Source organism: Chionomys nivalis, chromosome 9 (assembly GCF_950005125.1).
Source record: "Chionomys nivalis chromosome 9, mChiNiv1.1, whole genome shotgun sequence".
Classification (NCBI taxonomy): domain Eukaryota; kingdom Metazoa; phylum Chordata; class Mammalia; order Rodentia; family Cricetidae; genus Chionomys; species Chionomys nivalis.
Genome location: NC_080094.1, coordinates 260,873 through 272,473, shown reverse-complemented (window position 1 = coordinate 272,473; position 11,601 = coordinate 260,873). Strand labels below are relative to the sequence as shown.

Genomic DNA, 11,601 nt, shown 5'->3' with positions numbered 1-11,601 from the left:
GTTAAAAGTAAATAGGAAATTGTGGGGCATGGTAGAGCATGTCTTTAATCCGAACCCTGGGGATGGCAGAGGCAGGCTGATTTCTATGAGTCTGTGGCCTGCCTGATCCACATAGGAATTCTAGGCCACTCAAGGCTACATAGTGAGAATTTGTCTCAAAAAAGGAATTACTTTTAAAATAATTTTAATTGTTATGTCAAAAGTAAAGGTAAGTTCTGAGAACAACACCTTTTTGTTATGTACCTTTTTCTGACCTTACTACTTCCTCCTTTGTCTCCTAAGACGGAAAAATTTACATAAAAGGAAAAATTATGTGTATGTAGAGAGAAAAAAAATTATATTAAAAATTCCCGCCGGGCGATGGTGGCGCACACCTTTAATCCTAGCACTCGGGAGGCAGAGGCAGGTGGATCTCTGTGAGTTCTAGACCAGCCTGGTCTACAGAGCTAGTTCCAGGACAGGCTCCAAAGCCACAGAGAAACCCTGTCTCGAAAAACCAAAAAAAAAAAAAAAAAAAAAAAATTCCCATTGGTGCTAGGCACAATGGCACAAACCTTTATCCCCAGTATTCAGGAGGCAGAGTACACAGGTAGATCTCTGTGAGTTCAGGGTCAGCCTGATCTACATAGTGAGTTCCAGGCCAGCCAGGGCTACCTAATAAGACCCTGTCTAAATAAAAATAAAAATAAAAATTCTGGCTCTTTCGGCCATCTTGGCGCCTGTGGAGGCCTGCTGGGAACAGGACTTCTAAAGGACAGTATGTCTGGAAGGCTGTGGTGCAAGGCCACTTTTGCTGGCTATAAGCGAGGTCTCCGGAACCAGAGAGAGCACACAGCTCTCCTTAAAATTGAAGGCGTTTATGCCCGAGATGAAACTGAATTCTACTTGTCAAGAGATGCGCTTATGTGTATAAAGCAAAGAACAACACAGTGACACCTGGAGGCAAACCAAACAAAACCAGAGTGATCTGGGGGAAAGTAACTCGGGCCCATGGAAACAGTGGCATGGTCCGTGCCAAATTCCGAAGTAACCTTCCTGCAAAAGCCACTGGACACAGAATCCGTGTGATGCTGTACCCATCCCGGATTTAAACCAATGAAAAGTAAATAAATAAAAGTGAATTTGAAAAAAAAAAAATAAAAAAAAATAAAAAAAAATAAAAAAATAAAAATTCTGGGGACTGGAGAGGTGGCTGAGAGCGTACGAGCATAAACTTTTTTTTTGTGAGGAACTGAGTGTGGTTCCCAGTCCAGGTGGAGTGATTTGCAACTGTCTGTAACTCCAGTTCTAGGGAAAGGTGATGCCTCTGGCCGTGAGAGCACTCATACTCACGTGTACACACCCCCACACAGACATAAGTATAGACACCGATTAAATTAATTAAAAATCATCCCATTTGTGGGGTTGGAGAGATGTTGTATTGCAGCCCCGAGAACCAGCTTCCAGGCTGACACAGGACTCGAAGGGAAAGTTCACAGCGAAGCACAAACTGAGACTCAGGAAAGAAGACACTCACAGCCATTCTGATGGATTCTTTCTTTATTCTCTCATGTTGTTCTTTCATGATGTTCCCGATTCCTTTGTTCTCCACAGCTTAATCCCCAGCAACACCTTTCAGGCAATACACAGTAGTCACACAAAAGGTCACCTTCCATTTATTTTTTATGTATTTATATTTATTTATTTATTTATTTATTTATTTATTTATTTATTTATTATGTATACAATATTCTGTCTGCGTGTATGCCTGAAGGCCAGAAGAAGGCACCAGACCTCATTACAGATGGTTGTGAGCCACCATGTGGTTGCCGGGAATTGAACTCAGGACCTTTGGAAGAGCAGGGAATGCTCTTAACTGCTGAGCCATCTCTCCAGCCCCCACCTTCCATTTCTTAAGTAAGTGATTATAATCAGAGTCATCCTGACAACACACACACAATATACCTAAATAACTTGTCACAGAGCAAGGAATTTTTTTAATTAACGAACTTTTTCATTGACAGGCTGCAAATTGCAATAGCCAAGAAAAAAATCAACTATTTTGTTACCTATTTAAAGAGGTAATCTTATAAGGAACTTTAAAGGAGTTATAAACTTAAACTACTCGGGGGTTTAAGAAAAATAAGGAAATTGTGTACTATATCCTACACTTCTGAGTGCATGAAACATTTTGAACTAACGTTTTGTGATCAGAAGTTGTAAAAACTTTCTTGACTCAGAGAGTGTTGTGTTTACAGAGAAAGGTGTGTCGTAAATTCTTTAGTTGAGGTTCAGAGTAGTAGAAGTCTTTTAGTCTTAGCTTAACCGCACTTTCCAAGTCGTAGTGACACTTTAAATCTCAAAATGTACGTTCTGTCCTGCGTGTAACTCAAGACCATAAAAAGAAACTTGTTACTCTTTCTCGGGGCTATAAAGTCAAATTATTTTCAGTAGCCCTGACCAGTAGAAAATCTTTCCCCGTGGTGTCTCTGAACAAAAACCGTTTTTGTTTCTAGACCTTGGCTAATTGCTCCCTGTCACCTGTGCAATTTCAGGACTCAACATTTTTATACATAAAAAACAGTTGGCTAAACTTTGAGTCTTCAGGTAACATGCCCATATCATAAAACTGAGGTTAGGAATTTGTGTAGAGAGTTAATCATTCTCCTGGGTTATCAGCCAGACCTAGCAAGGAAACTTCATGCAGCAATTAGGTTGCTTTACACTTTTAACACTGGCTCAACAAATCAGAAAGTTTAGCTATGTCCTTATAAACAAGATTGCTTTTCTGTGAATAGTTTATCTTAAAAACCATTAGCAAGGCGTTTGGTCTAATCTAAAGCTATTTTGAAACTTTATATCATCTAATAGTGCACAGATACCTTGGTGGATGGGGAAATATAACTGTTCCTAATGTCAACCTCAGCTGTGATCTAAAGCAGCTCCTAGGGAGAACTTATAAGTCCTTACTGTGTAGCATTTCTTTGCACTCATTTTTATTAATCAAAACTCTGTATAAGCTAACATTATTAATATCAATTAGATAATACAGCTTAAGGATGAATAATCTCCTTGACAATCCACTGTAATAATATCTTGTTTGTAATCTAACAAATAAAGTTTCCCTGAAGATCAGAGAAGCACAGCAGCCAATCACTAGAGAGTTCTTCTACCAATGCTCAGACTGAATGGGTGATCCCGTCTCTATGAAACCTCAGACTACTTGCTCAGACCGAATCCTTAGATAGAATCCATCTCTATGACTCTTTGGACTGCCTCTGAGCTCCTGTCTCCTCCCACCTTATATTCCTTTCTCTTCCCAGCCATATCACCGCTATCTCCACCTTCCTATTGCTGGGATTAAAGGCATGTGATTCCAAGTGCTGGGATCACCTTTGTGTAAGCTCTGTTTTTCTTTTAGACAAATTCAGTCTTACGTTACCCAGGGTGGCCTTGAACTCACAGAGATCTGTCTGCCTCTGTCTCTTGAGTGTTGGGATTAAAGGTGTGTGCCACCACTGCCTGGCTTCTATGGCTAACAAGTGGCTTAGCTCTGTACTCTGATCCGCAGGCAAGCTTTATTTGTTAGGTTACAAGCAAAATATCACTACAATCCACAGATAAAGATGCCCAGTAGGTCCGGATGTAATCATGAGATGAACACACCATGATGCAGGGACATTCGTGCAGCACATGTGAAGTTACACATGGAAGCAGAAGATATTTTTGAGTCTGTTTCCTCTTGGCCTTGCCTAATGAGGTTTTCCCATCAGGGAGTTTTCCTTCTGGTGGGCTGACGCCTTGAATATTAATTACAATCTGCTGTTTCTAAGATATAGCTCACGGTATGGTTGCTTTTCTAGAAGACTCAGGTTTGGTTCCCAGCATCCACATGGCATCTCACAAGAGTCTGCCAACTCCAGTTCCAAGGAATCCAGTGCCCTCGTCTGGCCTCTGTGATTATATTTCATTTAAAAAAATTATATTTCCTTCCCCCTTCTGTCTTTATCTCTCTCTGTGTGTCTGTCTATCTGTCTCTGTCTCTCTCTGTATGCCAGTTGTATTTGGGTGACCCTGGAGACCAGAAGAGGGTGTTGGAATCCCTGGAACTGGAGGCACAGTCAGATATAAGCTGCTTGCCGTAGGTGCTGGGGACTGGTCGTCTGCAAAAGCAGCAAATGCTCTTAAACCCTCTTTATTATTTTGATTAGTCCTAAAATTCTTTTCAGTGTCAAAGCCAGTGCTCCTGGTTTGGTCTTAGCTGAGCTCACTAAGAGTCTAGGGAAACTCCTCAGGCTGCTAAAACTGACAACATGGAGCTGTGTCTCTGTCTCCTCACCACTATCATTTTGGAAACTCATGCTGAGTTTCATCTTAAAGTACTGTTAGTGAGTGTGCCAGACTGTCAGTGACTGATCTATCCTGATAAAGCATGGTTTGTTTATTACTTTGGTTTGCCTTGTTTCTGTTTTTTCTAGCCAGAGACACACTTAATGTGTCTGATAGAAATAAGTGTCACTGATAGAAATCCTAGACTCTTCTATAATCCATTCTTGGTTCAGGTGGAACAATACATGTCTTTTCCAGAGGATATCATCAGAAGGGCTGATACTCTAGATGTCCTAAGCCACTCTTGCCTAAAAGAGCAGCCTGAGACACAGAGGGAGAGGTACTTCTTGAGAGCAACACATTAGGAATGGCCCTTTCTATGTCCTCTCAATCTGAAGTACATATCTCTATATCTATCTATATCTATCTATCTATCTATCTATCTATCTATCTATCTATCTATCTATCATCTATCTATCATCTATCTATCATTTTAGTAATATATTCATTGTCTTAGAGTTACTATTATTATGAAGAGACCTGATGACTAATGTAGCTTACAGAAGAAAACATTTAACTGGGAGCTTGCTTACAATTTCAGAGGATTAGTTGATGACCACCATGGCAGGGAGTGTTGTGGTAGGCGGGCATCTGATGATGCCGTAACTGGGAGCAAACATCTCATCTGCAATTGCAGGCACAGAGAGCGAGACTGGGTCTGGCTTGGATTTTTGAAACCTCCACTCCCAGTGAGACTCCTCCTCTAACAAGGCTATACCTCCCAATCTAAACAATCCATCAACTGGAAACCAGACGTTCAAATATATGAACCTATTGGGTGCCATTCTTATCAAAACCACCACATTCATCAAGGTGTTTGATCACCCCCCTCTAACATGTCCCTAACCCTAGAAAGGCTTATTCCAGCTGGTTCCTAGAGACCATTTCACCCATTGTTCTGTTTAGCCCGTAGCCTCTTCTTTTTCTCTTCAAGTGATGGTGAGGTGGATTCCTTTTTCTTGGGGAAGAGAAACCCATGGTTTGTGTTGTAGAATATTATTTTAATATGTGTTACATTTGTTTATGCTGTGGACCATTTGTTTTAATGATACAAAGATATGTAGCATTCTTTTATGTTGCATTTGTTTAACTCTGTGAAACTGTGTTACTTTGTCTGTCTAAAACACTTGATTGGTTTAATAAAGAGCTGAACAGCCAATCACAAGGCAGGAGAAAGGATAGTGGGACTGGCAGGCAGAGAGAATAAATAGGAGGGGAAATCTGGGTGGAGCGATGAAGAAGCAAGAAAAGAAGGAGAGAGGTTGCCAGGGGCCAGCCACCCAGCTACACAGCAAGACATGGAGTAAGAGGAAGGGTATAAAGAATAGAGAAAGATAAAAGCCCAGAGGCAAAAGATAGATGGAATAATTTAAGAAAAGCTGTCTAGAATTAAGCCAAGCTAAGGCAGGGTATTCATAAAAAAAGAATAAGCCTTCATGTGATTTATTTGGGGAGCTGGATAGTGGGCCCCGCAAAGAGTAAAGAATCAAAAGAATTAAAAAAAGAAACCCAACAACTACATTTTGGTGTACGAACACTGAGCTCTTGAATTTCCATATGGCCCGAGAAAGCTTAAAACACACACACACACACACACACACACACACACACACACCAAAAAAAATGGATATGGCTTCTTTAAGAAGTTCTGCTGTACAGAAATGGCCTTTTTTAATGTTAAATAGAAACAAAAAACTAAAAAAAATGCCTGCCACAGTGCAAAGCACTGGCATTCTAGAGATTTGGGTTTTTTTGTTTTGTTTTGTTTTTCGAGACAGGGTTTCTCTGTGGTTTTGGAGCCTGTCCTGGAACTAGCTCTTGTAGACCAGGCTGGTCTCGAGATTTGGTTTTAAATACAGTTCCAGGTCAAATGAGCCTTCAACTAGGGCTGAGAGCTTTAGGCTTGGTTTTCACAGGTGGAGCCAGGCAATAGAGCAGCCCAGAGGACCCAGCTGTAGTTTAACAGTTTAAACTTTGCTCACAGGGTCAAAAATTGCTAAAAGATACACAGTAAAAGAGGTCCAGACGGAAAAACCTCTAAACAGGTTTCAGTGGGTTTTACATGTGCACACGCTTAAGGAAGAAAGAAAAAGAATATGGAAGAAAGAAAGAAAGAAAGAAAGGGATAGCTAAAAAATATTAAAAGTAAAGTCTTTAAAGAGAGAGTAAAAGTAATATAAAAGAAAAAAGTTACCTAAGTTGGAAGATACACAGGGAGTCTGGATCTTGTATGATCTTGAATTTTTTGAATGCTGATAAACAAACAACAGTTCCCAAGAGACATGGGATTTAAAGACTGACTGATGAAATAAACAAGCCTAGATATTTTAAGAATGCCTTAACTTTAAAATGGAAGTTAAAAAATGCATTTGTAAAATGGAGCTTAAAAGATGCGTTTTATTGGACAAGTGGTTTTGCTTTTGATCTCACAGGAAACAAGAGGCTGTGGATTTGTTCCAGGTTGATACGGATCAGGTTTGATCAAGGGAGACCTCCAGAAACTTGACAGATGATATCTATCAACAAAGATTACTGTTGGTCTTTCCAGAACTTAGTCATTGTCTCAGTTTTCTCAGGAACTCCTAAAGATGCTTTGCCTACAACAATAGGACGCATTCTAGAGAAAACAACGCGCACATTCCCAATAAATGGTGTGGATGGCTGTTGGCTATTTGGTGGGTTGTGAATGTTTGTTATTATTTAGGAGAATATAGCATGTTGATACAAATTTAAAGTTATTTTTGTTACACTGTATATATGCTTCTACTTTTTTTAAAGGATTGTACCTATACAGTTCATTTAAAAATGTAAAATTCCAGTTTTTGAAAGCTATTATTATAAAGTATTTAGGATAATCAAAAATATATGTTAGTAGTTAGTCATCTATGATAATCAAATTTTTAGATATGTTAGGCATGTTTTTCAAGATCATACAGAGATATATTTTAGATAGATAAATGGTCTTCAAACACTTCAAAAAACCTATAGACTACGGTGTTTAAAATGTTTTGCTAACTTAGGACTTGTCACAACAAGATATCTCTTCTTTAGGCAGCACCAATTTGCTTCATAAAAGGATGATGGGCTTCAAAGAAACTCTACGTAGAGAGTTTGCTTTCACTGTGGCAAAGCTAGCCATTTGGGCAAGAAACTGCTTCTGCCTTGACTGCTTGACTGCTATATAAATTGGACATGCAGGACCCACAGGAAAGTGACTGCTGAACCTTGCCAAAACATGGTGAAACAGTCCTTCAGAGTCCCTGCTTCATGGAAGACTCTGCCAGACATTCTGCAGGACAGAGAGGAAATTAACTGATGTACTTTGTCAATTCAAAGTGTGATAATACTTCAAATTTCCTGCTTCACTAAAAAGTCTTCTGGATATTCTATGCCTGTAGGCTGAAGATGGATGCCCCAACATTGCAAAGGAATTTTGGGTGACTGTCCAGACAGCAAGATATTTCTGTTGTTAGGTAATATTAACTCCTTCTGGGGTCTTTGATGGAGTTAAAGACTAAATAATTAGAGTTATAGCATTACTTAGTTACAACAGGAAGTAAATTAGGTGTAAAAATTTGGAATCACTAAGATTAGATAATGGAACATTTTCTCTGAAGTTGCTAAATACAAATGGACTGAATATTGTAAATGTAATGCTTACTTGATAACTGTCTTGTTGTATGTAGTTTTACTATGTTAAAGCTAAAACTTCATTTTTATTTAGGAAAAAGGGGGAAATGTAGAATATTATCTTAAGATGTATTACATTTGTTTATGCTGTGGAATATTTGTTTTAATGATACAAAGATGTGTAGCATTCTTTTATATTGCATTTGTTTAACTCTGTGAAGCTGTGTTACTTTGCCTATCTAAAACATCTGATAGGTCTAATAAAGAGTTGAACGGCCAATAGCAAGGCAGGAGAAAGGATAGGTGGGACTGGCAGGCAGAGAGGATAAATAGGAGGAGAAATCTAGGAGGAGGGATCAAGAAGCAAGAAAAAGAAAGAGAGGAGGACATCAGGGGCCAGCTACAGAAATAGAGAAAAATAAAAACGCAGAGGCAAAAGATAGATGGAATAATTTAAGAAAAACTGGCTAGAAACAAGCTAAGCCAAGGCTGGGCATTCATAAAAAAGAATAAGCCTCTGTGTGATTTATTTGGGAGCTGGACGATGAGCTCCACAAAGAGTAAACAGTCAAAAGAGATTTTTTAAAAAGCTACACTTTGTTATCTTTACCAACAACAAAAATTCTGGCCGGGCGGTGGTGGCGCACGCCTTTAATCCCAGCACTCGGGAGGCAGAGGCAGGCGGATCTCTGTGAGTTCGAGACCAGCCTGGTCTACAAGAGCTAGTTCCAGGACAGGCTCCAAAACCACAGAGAAACCCTGTCTCGAAAAACAAAACAAAACAAAAATCAAAAAAACAAACAAAAACAAACAAACAAAAAAACAAAACAAAACAAAAATTCTGGAAAGTCTAGTGGTAAAGCTGTTGCCATTGTCATGTTTCAGTGTGAACCACATTGAAAGGGCCTGGATTTTTCTCTCTGTTGATAACCACACCAATTTTTCCCACGTTAGCATCCTCAGTCACCACACACAGATTAGCAATGCCAAATTTGATGAAGTTAGTTATCTTGCCCGTCTCCAAATCAGACTGAATGGTATCATTCAACTTGATGAGGGGGTCAAGGTAACAAATGGTTCAAGCATCATGGGTCACCAGATTTGGAATTCCTTTTGTGCCCACAAAGATCTTTCTTGCTTTGAAAAACTTGCACTTTGCCTCCTCAGCTGTAATATGATGAACAGCAAAGTGCCCCTTGGTGTCATAGATCAGATAGACGTTCTCTCAAGTCTTGTCAATGCTGATGATATCTAGGAGCTCAGTAGGGTAGGTTATATAAGTCCTGATTTTCCATCAATCTTAATAAAGTGCTGTATGCAAAATATTTTTACTTCCTCTCCTGTTAAGGCACACAAGTCTGTTCCTTAGGAAGATGATCAAAGAAAACATTCCTTCAGCTTGCAGTGGCTGAACAAGGAGCAAATAGGACGTCTGTTTATTCAGTATCCAATGTTTTGGAACTGTGTACTGGGGCCCTCGAGAAGTTTCACAAAAGACCACCAGACACACATACAATCAGCAAGAGCGTTTATTATTGCAAGAGTAAAGATTCCATCATGCTGCGACCTCAATCTGACACAAAGGCAAAATGGTGACCATGAGAAGAGCATGCAGCTCCTTTTAAACACAGCAAGGGGGAGTTTCAGGGACAGTTAGGTCATTCTATCTATGACTGGCTAAGCAAGTGGAAGTTACATTAGTACATCTCTGATTGGCTGGAGCTGGTGGGGGATGACTGGGGCTACCGATCTTCCATCTTTCGACATATTTGGACAAGTGCCAGGACCTGTCCTGAGGTACTTAAGATACTGTAGGAGCTGGTTCAGGCCTGGTACATGCTATCTCTTTTGTTGTCTCTTTAGGAAACTGAAGCTCAGGCCAGTTGTAAGATGGGGAAAGTTCAGACCTTTCACTGTGATGTCTCTTGGGACTATGAGCTATGGCTGTACTTATTCCTTTTCTTTCCTGCCTGCCTTCTCATATCATATTATTCTGATTACTATTATTTTGTCTGTTTTGTTTTTGAGACAGGGTCTTGTGAACAGATTTTTCTGTCCTGCCAACTAGATCCCAAATAACTGCACATAGCTAATTACGAAAGCTTAGCCAATAGCTTAAGCTAATTACGAAAGCTTAGCCATTAGCTTAGGCTTATTTATAGCTAGCTCCTATAACTTAAATTAACCCCTTTCTATTAATTTACTTGCTACCATATGGGCTCATGGCTTGTTACTACATCTCCCACATTATAGTTTCTCCATATCAGGCGGGCAACTCCTCCTTCTTCTTCCCAGAGTTCTCTCTGCCCTGAAAATCTTGCCTAGCTATTGGATGTTTACCTTTTTATTAAACCAATCACAGTGACATGTCTTCACACAGTGTAAAGGAATATCCACAACAGGGTGTCTTTATTATACAGCTCTGGCTGTCTTGGAACTTTCTAGCTAAAACAGGTTGACTTAAATTCACAAAGATTCACCTGCCTCTGCCTCCCAAGTGCTGGGATTAAAGGCATGTGCTACCACTGCCTGGCTGTCTTTGAACTTTATACTGGATAGGGTTGCATTGGGTAGGTAGATAATGTCTTTTAATATCTTCCCTTAGTCTTTTCTTTAGATACACAGCAAGCATGGGGAATATAATTTAGTTTCACTAAAAACTAAAAGAGTAAAAAGCTTTGGCTTGAAGTCACATTGAGGAAGATATTTCCTTCTTATCATCAGTAAAGGCAGCTGCCTGCTCTTCTACCTCGCTTCAAAATGGGAATTAGATATACCTAAGTATATATGACTAGTTTCACATTTTTACTTCATGCTTTTACTGGGTGTTTATTTGAGTCTTAAGCCTTATCAGCAATCATGTTACGCACTCTCTCTAACATGTAAGAATTAAGTTATGCCATTTTGAAGACGTTAATTTTCTGCCATGTTCTAAGAAGACTCATACCATTAAGAATACAGATTTGGGATTAGTAATTTTTTCGTGCTTTTGGAAAAAAGTAGTCAAATTGCCTGTCTAAGTTCAACTGATCAATAATAAATCTAAATGATAACTACAAAATTTTATTAAAATTTACCTTTATGGCTCTTTTGAATTCTGGATCCAAGATGGCCAAAGAAAAAGAAGAAAAAGAAGGAGGAGGAGGAGGAGGAGAAGGAGGAGAAGGAGGAGGGGAAACTATAGTTTTGCCAAAAGTGCTACAGCCAGGGGAACACACCATGCTAACTGTGCCTGGTGTGTGCCAAGGACAAGGTCGTTAAGACGTTCATCATTGGGCGACAGGTGACTCCGGTGGTTAGAGCACTTATTGCTCTTGTAGATGGCCCAGGTTTGTTCTAAGTACCCAAAATAGTGACCCACAACCACCTGCAACTCCAGTTCGAGAGGATCTGATGTTTTCTTCTGGCCTCCCTAGGCACCAGGCGCACGTCTGTCTATCCTTCTGAGCATAGTTCAAATGTTACATACATTCAGGCAAAATAGTCACATACACAAAATAAAAATAAATAGATCTTAAAAGAAGTTCATCATTCAGGACATATTAAAAGCTGCTGCCTTCGGGGACATTCCCAAAGAAAATATCATGTTTTTTGACACATATG

General features: G+C 39.6%; 2 pseudogenes; one reads left to right on the top strand and one right to left on the bottom strand.

Moving 5' to 3' along the window:
- Positions 1-712: 712 nt before the first annotated feature.
- On the top strand, positions 713-1,121 carry LOC130881877 (60S ribosomal protein L35a-like; annotated as a pseudogene).
- A 4,133-nt stretch (positions 1,122-5,254) lies between these two features.
- Positions 5,255-9,765, bottom strand: LOC130881444 (40S ribosomal protein S4-like; annotated as a pseudogene).
- Positions 9,766-11,601: the final 1,836 nt, after the last annotated feature.